Here is a 10,131-nt window from a genome sequence, read left to right as displayed (position 1 = left end):
CTGAAGCACCACACAGGTCAGGAAACAAGCCAGGATACCCAACCAGGACTCACATGCTCTGCATTTAAAGTTCAAATGTTCCTGGGAATGTCAGCAGGCAAGTTGTTCTGATATCTGGGTTCAAGGAGCTGGTCAAGAGCCTCATCTCCATTTCTGTAACAGTGGCTTTGCTGCCTGGCTGATGTGCAGACTCCTTACATGGATACTGACACCTCTGAGTAACAACCTGCTCTGAAAGGATGAACAAGGTGGGAAGTTCTTTCTTGAAGGGTATTAGGACAGCAAAAATGAAGACCCTGGGTTGGGGCAAATGAAAAGGGATGCAAAAGATGTGGTCAGGACTGTTTGGGGGCAAGTGTGAAGCAGCCCGGCACCTCATATGAATTATTCTTGTAGTCAAAGAGAACCTGAGAGACTTGTCTAATTTTAGAACATGATGGGGAAGGAAGGACAGTGTCATTCAAGATCAAAAGGACCTCAGGAGGTGTCTTGACCAACCTCCTGCTCAAAGCAGGGTCAGACCAGATTACTCAGGGCTTGATCCAAACACATCTTCGTCACTTTCTGGGACAGAGTGAGTGCGCACTCCTGGGAAACAGCTTCCAGTGCTTGACTGTCCTCGTGATTGGAAAGTTTCTCCCTTTCTATAGCACCTTTCCAAGCCCAAACATCCAGATTGTTTTAACCCATCTACTTGTCACTGATATATATATATATTTTACTATATATTTGCCAACACATAAATGTATTTTTTACCTCATGATCATGTAGAAAGACAGATAACACAGATCTGTTGAGGTCACTGTCAACATGGCCATCTAAACAGAGAACAGTTCAATTCACCTTTTTATCCTTCTTTCCTCCATCAGGCAAGAGTGGCCAACAGCTTCCAGCAGGACTCACTGTGTGCCAAGGGTAAAAAGTGGCACTGACAGTCCATGGCAGTGGATTGTTTGGTGCCTTCGACTCTGTGTAAGACACAAGGATTATCGTTCTTAATGCTGAAGGCTTTGGTAGGAGAGAAATCTAGAGAACATTTTAAAGAAATGGAGAGAAAAACAGACCAAATGAAAGATGTAGAGTGAAGGAAATATCTTCTTGCAGCTTTAAGTATCAAAAGCTGTTGGTGTTGTAATTCTCCTTTCTTTGTTTTGAATACTTTAAATACCAGTGTTTTCCAAAGAGATAAAAAAGAGACTTTTCAGAATGTGCATTAAGAGCAAGAGGAGAACTTCTGATCCTCCACAACATTTGCCTTCTCAGCACTCTCTCTGTTATCTGTGCATCTGATCTCCCTCATCCTCCAGGTATATCCTCCTGCCCTAACTAAACTGACCATGTCTGAAGTCCCATTTCCAGCAGCTGATCTGCACACAAGCACTTGCGATTGCTCTCTGGGTTTCCCTTCCTCTCACTGTTTGATCACTCAGGCACTTGTCAACAGTCCAGTTGCTGCTTTCAGCTTCAAGGAGTTAAAAGCTTCCTTGTCTTTCAGTAGTCTGTCTAATTCTGCCTTTAGCCAACTCTTTTATTGTGCTTATTTTATAATTATCTTCCTGTCTACAACATTTCTTGCATGGTTCTGCCTTGGAGAAGGTGAACCTCAGTGGTGGCAGTTTGTCCTTGGTGTACAGTTGAGGAGTGTGTTTTCTGTTAATCATGACTCTCATCAGTGTTATTTTGTTTGTTCAAAGGTAAAGCGAAGTCCCTCTTTGCTGTGTGCAACCAGATCTCCAAGAAGAGCAGGTGGGAGCTGGTGCAAAGGAGCTGGCACATCCAGCTGCAGACTGCAGTGGAGAAGTCTGGTGTAAGGAAAAGGGATGCAAGGCCCAGGGGGCCAACGAGAGAAACGAGGGGGTTGGGGAGGTGAGGAGCAAGGTTGTGCACACGGTGTGAGAGCTCAAGGGACAGCTTCTCCAGCCAGTCCAGACCTGCTTAGGAGAGACCCTGGATCAACATCAGATAATGCTGCAGTCACCTCTTCTCCAAACAGAACAGTAATGAAATTCACCCTTTACAATAGAAAGACATTTTTGTCAGAAACTTTTTGAAATCTTTCTCCATAATTACACCAAGAAAATTCTCTAATTAACTAGACAAGATTGGAAGACAATTATAAGAAGATACATGGTTTGTTAGAGCTTTCTTCTCTGTAATGAGCCCCATGGTGCATTTGGTGCTCAGTCCTTGAACATTACTCAGGTGCTGAGAGGAGATTGCACAAACCTTTCCAGAAGTCAAAGCCAGAAGAAAAAATACTAAGTACCTTGAAGTATTAATGAGTTCCACTGAGGGCAAGTACCAGCAAAGCCTCCCCAGGGACTCGTTAGAGCAGAGAATTGGAGGCCATGGTGGCAGATAAACAAAGGGAAATGTGCAGGCAGCTGAGGTGCTGAGAAAACCCTGGTTTTGTTGGATGAAGCAGAGAGGCCAAGGCCTGACCCCCAGCCCCTGGGAAGGCAGATCCTGTCCCTCACACATTGCTCAGGGCTCTTCCTGGGCCAGGGGGATGTGGGCTGTGTAATGCTGAGTGAAGGACAATGGTGTGACAGATCCCAGCCCTACTGGGGGTGTGCAAGGAGGCCATGAGGTGCCCCAGTGCCGCAGGACAACATGTCTCCTCACAGGCCTTGGTGGCAGAGGCCATGGCCATAGCCAAGGGGACAAAGACTTGGGTTCTCTTGGTGACATCTAGCCTTGCCAGTGCCCTTTGCCATCTCCACCACAGGTTGTCCTACACTGTCCCACAGCTGCTTCTGTTTCCCTGCAGGCTGTAGACACCCATCTCGCTTCCTCCCCTTGCTCTCACCCTGATATTTCCATACGTTGACTGATGTGTCTCCACTCTCATGCTCTGTTCCTTGAAACACAAGGAGATGGACTGATCTCATGCTCCTTCTCGATGATTTCTCGTACCACAGCACTGCCCTTTGGGTGACATTTCTTCCTCCTCGTGTCCAGTCTCCACGTTCCAAGCTGCTCCGTGTGTCAGTGTTTCTCTGCTGTAGAAAGGAGGACCCCGAAAACTACTGACCTGTCAGCCTCTTACCTGTGCCTGGGAAGATCATGGAGCAGATCGTCCTAGAAGCTGTGCTAAGGAACAAAGAATGGTGACTCAACCACATCCCTGGGCAGCCTGTTCCACTGCTTCACAATCCTTTCCATGAAGAAATGTTTCCTAATATCAATTCTGAACCTTCTCTGGCAGAAGCTGAGGCCATTTCCTCTCATCCTGTCACTTGCTACACAGGAGAAAAAAAACACCCTCCATGCTACAACCTCTTTTCAGATAGTTGTAGAGATCAGAAATGCCTCCCCTCAGTCTCCTTTTCTCCAGGCTATAACAACCCAGGGTACCAGAGCTGCTCCTCAGCAGACTTGTGCTCCAGACCCTGAACAGCCTTGTCCCTCTCCCCTGCACTCACTCCAGCACCTCAAGGTCTTTCCTACAGTGATGGGCCAAAGCTGAACCAAGGATTCGAGTTGTGGCCGCACCATCGTCGAGTACAGGGGGATGATCGCTGCCGTGGTTCTGGTTACTACACTATTCTTGATGTAAGCCAGGAGGCCATTGGCCTTTTTGGTCACCTGGGCACACGCTGGCTCATGTTCAGTCATATTCGATCAACACCCCCAGGTCTTTTTCCGCTAGGCAGCTTTCGAGCCACTCTTCCCCCAGCCTGTAGTGTTGCAGTGGGTTGTTATGACCCCAGTACAGGAACTGGCACATGGCTGTGTTAAACCTCAGACAAATGGCCTCAGCCTAATGAACCAGCAGCTCCAGATCCCTCTGTAGAGCCTTCCCACACTCCAGCAGATCAACACTCCCGCTCAACTTGGTGTCATCTGCAAACTTACTGAGGTTGCACTCGATCCCCTCATACAGATCACTGATAAAAGGATTAAACAAAATTAACTCCAATACTGAGCCCTGGGGACACCACTCGTGACCGGCCACCAACTGGATTTGGCTCCATTCCCCACAACTCTTTGGGCCCGGCCCCCCAGCCAGTTCTATACCCATCGCAGATACACCATCCAGGCCATGAGCTGCAGCTTCTCCCGGAGATGCTGTGGGATACGGTGTCAAAGGCTTTACTGCAGTCTAAGGACACAACACCCACAGCCTGTGTGGCGGATTCACTCCCCACGACAGACTTTCCCTCATCTGCTCAGCCGGTCACCTTGTCATAGAGGGAGATCAGGGTGGTCAAGCAGGACCTGCCTTTCGCAAAACCACGCTGATTGGGCCCGATTGCTCGTCTGGTATGTGTGACCTCACAGTCCTTTCCCAGCCATGTTCCTGCTGTTGGCCTATCCCCTGCAGAGGCAGAAGTGACCTCACAGTGCCCTGCACAGCCATTGGCTTCCTGCTGGACCATGAGTTCCTGAGACACAAGTGACCACATGGCATCGTACCCAGCCATCACCCTCCTTGTGGTCCAGTGTGTGAGCAGATAAAACTGAGCTGCTTTCATCAAATTTATCCAATAGATTTCCTATCAAGGGTTTGAGTGGAGAAACGTTCCTCAGAGGAGCTGCTGTATTTACACTGGGCCATTTATACCTCTGCTTCTGCCTCTTTTTTTTCTCTTTCCTCTGTCTATTCTGACTTGAAAGAGCTCTCCAGGGAAAAGATTCATGGAATCCTACAGTAACACACGCTGGAAGAGACCCCTGAACACCATCTCTGTCCCACTGCCCTTCATGGCACCCGAAGGAATAGCTGACAGCATTTGTGCTCATTTGGGTTCATCTCACCACTGGGGTTCTGCCACTGGTCACTAAAGAGAAGAGATCAGTACTTTCCCTTCCTTCTCCCCTTGTGAGGAAGCTGTAGCCACCATGAGGTCTCCTTTTAGTCTTTTCTTCATCTCTGATGCTGAGAAACCCCTTGGTTTGCTTTCTGAAGCAGAAAGGAGAAGCCATGACCTCCAGGCAATGGGAAGGGGGATCCTGTCCCTCACACACGGCTCAGGGCTCTTCCTGGGACCGTGGGATGTGGGCGTGCAAGGCCCAGGGAAGGACAACACTGGGACAACAACTTCCAGCTTCCCCATGGGGCTGCAAGGAGGCACCGAGGCCCCAGTGCCATGAGGACAACGTTTTCTCAAAGGCCTCAGTGACAGAGACAACTGCCAAGGCCAAGGGGACAAGGACCTGGGTTCTGTGGGTCCCTTCCAGCCTTGCCAGCGCCCTTTGCCATCTCCATCACAGGCTGTTCTACACGGTCCTACCCCTGCCCCTCTTTCCCTGCAGGCTGCAGACACCCATCTCGCTTCCCCACCTGCTCTCAGCCCAGCATTTCTTGTGATCTTTTACCTGACAGGTGAGATGTAACCTCATCATGATCTTCTGAACCCCATGGCTGCTGTTGGCGTTTCAACTTCTCTGACAGACACGACCATGTCCCTGCTGCTGTCCCTTCGTGTTCTCAAGTGGAAGAGACGTGACAACCCGTTTCCAAGACCTCTTCCTAGGTAGGGCCTGTGGGTGCTTAGGCAGAGATACCTTCCCAGCTCTATTCCTGCTGCTGGGCTGTCACCTCCCCAGACAGAACTCACATCACAGTCCCCTTCACAGCCATAGTCTTTGAAATCAATTTGAGTCTGTGAGACACAAGTGACCTCATAATCCCATAGCCATCCGTCACCCTCCTCATGGGCCAGGACCTGACTAGATAAAGCTAGGCTTGTTTTATCAAATTGATTAAATTTATTTCCTACAAAAAACCTGAGTGGAGAAGCGTTCTGTAAGGGCAGCCCTAAAGAGCCAAGTGTTTACACATTGGCATATGGGTTACATAATCATTTTATCACTACACATGCTTTTTGAGAAAGGGTCCCGGGCTGACCCCAGTCTCCCATCCTGAGGATGTGTATTTTAGTATTACATATTTTAGGTTAGCAACTGCAGGCAGGATTCATTCTTTTAACTGGTAAGGACTACATCTTCTGTCTTCAAACACCTCTCCAAGGTAAAGATTCATTGAATCCTAGAATAACTCAGGTTTGAAGAGAGCCCTGAACATCATCTTGTCTCACTCTCCTGCTCAAGGCAGGGTAAACCAGGTGAGGTTGTTCTAGGCCTCTGCCCAGTTTTGCATCATCCACAAAGGAGCTGAAACTGTGCTCCATGACACGATGAAGGGGCAGAATAAAGACATTAAACAGTGTTGGCCCCAGTACTCATCACTGAGGGATGCCACTAGAAACCGACTAAACACAGGACTTTGTACCACTGATGATCTTTGGGCTTGGTCATCCAGCCAACTTCCCACCCATCACAACATCCACATCTCTGGCAGGAGGCCTGGCTGTGAGAGGACACTGCTGTGTGCCAGCCCTGCACACACACACTGTTCAGCTGTGCCCTGGGGTTTGCATCTGTGGCCACTTTTGTGGACATGTTCTTGAGAGAAGGTTTATAAGAAGACCTAAACCTTCAGGCCCTGCCCTGAGGAGATCACCTTTCTATCTGGAAAGGCTGTTGTGAGCCCAGCTCTGTCAGAGCAGTGCTCATTGCCTGTCCCTGCCTGCGCTCACAGCACTGACACACAGCAGGACGGGGACCAAGCTGCCAGAGCACTCAGGCCTTGCACCAACACAAGTGATGAGAAGGAGAGTGTGGGAGTGGAACCAGAACAGCTCTGGAAGACCAAGCACTGGTGCTCTGTGGCAGTGCTGCCATGCTGGACTCTTTTCCCTTCTACCCACGCACACAGGAACTGTCCCTGCAGCTCCAAAATAGCCCTGCAGGGGGGATACAGTGAAAAACAAGTCACTATAAGAACCTTTATTTTGTTTAAACAAAAGGAGAGCACGGCTCCTCATTTATACAGCCAGTGGTTATAAAAGAAAAGCAGACAGAGAATTGGAAAGGGGATGAAAACATTATAACAATAAAAAACCAACACACCAAAACAGAAAATCCAGATGACAGGCTAAGCCTGTAATAAGTTTCTTTAAAACTCCTATGCAGAAGCAGAGGGGCAGTTTATTGCTCCAGAAAACACTTATATATGAGTTTGCACAGGGCATCCTTGAGCTCCTGGTTCCTCATGCTGTAGATGAGGGGGTTGACTGCTGGAGGTAACACTGAGTACAGAACAGACACCACCAGATCCAGGGATGGGGAGGAGACAGAGGGGGGCTTCAGGTGAGCAAATATGCCAGTGCTGACAAACAAGGAGACCACGGCCAGGTGAGGGAGGCAGGTGGAAAAGGCTTTGTGCCGTCCCTGCTCAGAGGGGATCCTCAGCACGGCCCTGAAGATCTGCACGTAGGACACCATGATGAAAACGAAGCACATAAAAGCTAAACAGCAACTGACCACAAGAATCCCAAGTTCCCTGAGGTAGGTGCCCGAGCAGGAGAGCTTGAGGATCTGGGGGATTTCACAGAAGACCTGGGCCAGGGCATTGCCCTTGCACAGGGGCAGTGAAAATGTATTGGCCGTGTGCAGCAGAGCATAGAGAAACCCAGTGGCCCAGGCAGCTGCTGCCATGTGGACACAAGCTCTGCTGCCCAGGAGGGTCCCGTAGTGCAGGGGTTTGCAGATGGCAACGTAGCGGTCGTAGGACATGACAGTGAGAAGGTAAAATTCTGCTGAAGCTAAAAAGAAAAAAAAGAAAGAGTTGTGCAGCACATCCTGCATAGGAAATGACCCTGGTATCCCACAGAGAGTTGACCAAGGATTTGGGGACAATGGTGGAGATGGAGCCCAGGTCGAGGAGGGCGAGGTTGAGCAGGAAGAAGTACATGGGGGTGTGGAGGTGCTGGTCCCAGGCTATGGTGGTGATGATGAGGCCGTTGCCCAGGAGGGCAGCCAGGTAGATGCCCAGGAAGAGCCAGAAGTGCAAGAGCTGCAGCTCCGGTGTGTCTGTGAACGGCAGGAGGAGGAACTGGGTGATGGAGCTGCTGTTGGACATTTGCTCCTTCCTGACATGGAGGTACTGGTCTAAAAAACGAAATGACAAATTAAAATGCAGGAAGACTCTTCTGAAAAGTCCACTACATCTATTCATAGTAATCACTCCATTTGAAATGCATTTCTATCTTCTGGTTTGTGCTGGCTGAGTGTGCTGTGAGCAGCAGGACCTCTGCCCGTGTGCTGCCAAGCAGCCAGCTTTGCTCTGCTCCAGCGGGGACACGGGAGCTGGTTTGTGACAGATCCAGCATTCACAAGCAGTGTCAGGTGTAAACCACCATTGGTGAAAAAGTTCAGTATCTGCACTCATGTCTCTAAGAACGTGGGCTGCAGAAGGAAGCCTTAACATGTCTTCATAATAATATTGTCTGTGGTTTTTATTTTCCACCATCACATATGGGAAGGGAGAAAGTCTTCATTTTCATGACCAAAATGAGGAGAGTTGTGTGGCAGGACAGGTGATAGGGCTCAGCTTCCTATGGCTTAGAACAGAGTCAGGAGAGTAGCAGTGTCTTTCAGTTTTTTTACCCATCACTTGAGAGATTTTGCTGGTGCTGCTTTGAAGATGAATTCACACACAAATAACTCTCTGAAAAAGCCAAACAACTGGAGTCATATAGAAGTGGGCGAGCACTGTTTGAAAGGGCACATCTGCAGACTCTTCCCTGCCCCAGCCCAGAGGTGGAGACGTGATGGAGAGAGCAGGACACGACCCCTCACTGAGAGAAGCAAAGGACTCTGAGAGGAGAGTGCGGACCCCAAGGAAAGGCTCAGCAGAGCAGAGTCAGGGCTCCTGAAGATCGGATGTGCTCAAGGGACCGTCGGATCATTGCCCAGCAGACAACACCCAGCATCATCTGCAGAGAAGGATCAAAAGAGCTGCTGAGCACCCCCTGCTCTGCTGCCTGGAGCTGTCCCTGCCTGCAGCTGTGTCTGTGTCCCCATGTCTCCTCCTGTCAGTGTCACAGACCCCATCCCACCCGCTGTGTGCTCAGCTCTGCGCTGCAGACCCCTCCCAGCAGCCGGGCACTGCCCAGGGGCAGCTCTGTGTGGGCAGCTCTGATGGGAACAACAGACCAGCCTTGATGAGCCTGGAAAACTCACCCTGATGCTGTCTATAACCCAGGGTGTGTTTTGTTCTGATATTCCCAGGTTTATTCACCTTTAAGAGAAATGGATCTTGAATTTCAGGGCCTCATTCTGAACCAAGAAATTAGTTTCTATGCCCCAGCGCCCACCCCATCAACCCAGAGTAAATGACTAAATTATCAGGATCCTTCCCATTCAGGTAATCACTGCCTTGCTGCACTTTTTTAAAAGTCCCCTGGGAATGTCCTGCAGTGATGTGGAGCTCTGAGCAGCTCTGACCCAGTACAGCAGAAGGACCCTGCAATGCTGGGGTTGTTCCTTTCAGGCAGAGTTTCTCCCTTCAGCACCATGGGGATCTCCCCGGGCAGGCTGAGCACTGACCCTGGCAGGCGGCAGAGTCCCTGCCCCGGCACAGCCCTGGGGTGCAGGGACCCTGCTCTGCAGGACAGCACTGGGCACCCCTGGGTGCTCACCTGGCTTCACAACTGTTCAAGATTCCCTGACAATATCCCCGTCCTTACAGATCCCACCAGCTGTGCCTGTGCCAGTTTTAGGAGATGCCTCCAGGAGCTACAGCTGCATTGCCCTGCACCCAGAGACTTACCATGGCAAGGGCTGCAAAGGTTTCTTCTCCAGTGAGCTCTCAGTCATCCTCCCAGTCCTGACGACCTTTAATCTCTCTCTGCCTTGCTCGTCTCCCTGAGATCCCCAGGCAGAGCCCTCAGCCCTGCTGCGCTGTGCAGAGGAGCTGCTCCTGGGCAGAGCTGTCTCTCTGCAGCGCTGCCGCTTGCCAGGAGCTCCCTGTGTCCCAGGAGCCCAGCCCAGCTCAGCAGCACAGGAGCAGCCCAAGGCACTTTAATGACCCCTCTGATGGGTTTGGTGCTGAGTCCATGGACCTCAGACCCTGACGTGGAGTTGATGCAACTTCTCAAGAAGTCAAACTCAGATTCAAACTCCAAAGTTTCTTGTAATGCTAATGGGTCCCACTGAGGGGCACAACTGAGAAACCACCCTCAAGGTCTGGTTAGAACAGAAAAATGGAGGCAGAGATGACAGCTCAGGAAAAGCAAAGTAAAGGTCTCTCTGATGCTGAGTAAACCTGGATGTGTTTCA

The 10,131-nt window shown here is 50.1% G+C and overlaps 1 pseudogene; it reads right to left on the bottom strand.

The window, feature by feature from the left end:
- Positions 1-6,996: 6,996 nt before the first annotated feature.
- Positions 6,997-7,930, bottom strand: LOC136116212 (olfactory receptor 14A16-like; annotated as a pseudogene).
- Between the last annotated feature and the right edge of the window lie 2,201 nt (positions 7,931-10,131).

This window comes from Patagioenas fasciata (genome assembly GCF_037038585.1).
Source record: "Patagioenas fasciata isolate bPatFas1 chromosome 6 unlocalized genomic scaffold, bPatFas1.hap1 SUPER_6_unloc_3, whole genome shotgun sequence".
In the NCBI taxonomy this organism is placed as follows: Eukaryota; Metazoa; Chordata; class Aves; order Columbiformes; family Columbidae; genus Patagioenas; species Patagioenas fasciata.
Note: the sequence above shows the minus strand (reverse complement) of the source record. Positions and strands in the feature narration are given on the sequence as shown.